Source organism: Sinocyclocheilus grahami, unplaced genomic scaffold, assembly GCF_001515645.1.
Source record: "Sinocyclocheilus grahami isolate Dianchi unplaced genomic scaffold, SAMN03320097.WGS_v1.1 scaffold4.1, whole genome shotgun sequence".
Classification (NCBI taxonomy): domain Eukaryota; kingdom Metazoa; phylum Chordata; class Actinopteri; order Cypriniformes; family Cyprinidae; genus Sinocyclocheilus; species Sinocyclocheilus grahami.
Genome location: NW_015505183.1, coordinates 105,844 through 106,148, shown reverse-complemented (window position 1 = coordinate 106,148; position 305 = coordinate 105,844).

The window sequence follows — 305 nt, the reverse complement described above, 5'->3', positions numbered from 1 at the left end:
TGTGCACTAAAAGCAACTTGAAAAATGCATATCTGAAAGACTGAGTGTAGATCAGAACCGCTTGCTCTTGTTTTTCGTGAAATCTTACAAAAACTGAACAGAATTAGAAAGCTTGTCTAGTTTCATATCGCTTCGTTTTCATCATGATCACCTCAAGGTAAAGACAACACGAAAAAAAGAAAGAAAGAAAGAAAACAAAACCACAGAGAGAAAACAGCACCTCTTCTGCCAGGAGTTGATCATGTGAAAATTTTGAAAGTGCCAACATCTTCTCAACAGCAAGACCCCCCCCCCCCCCCCCCCCC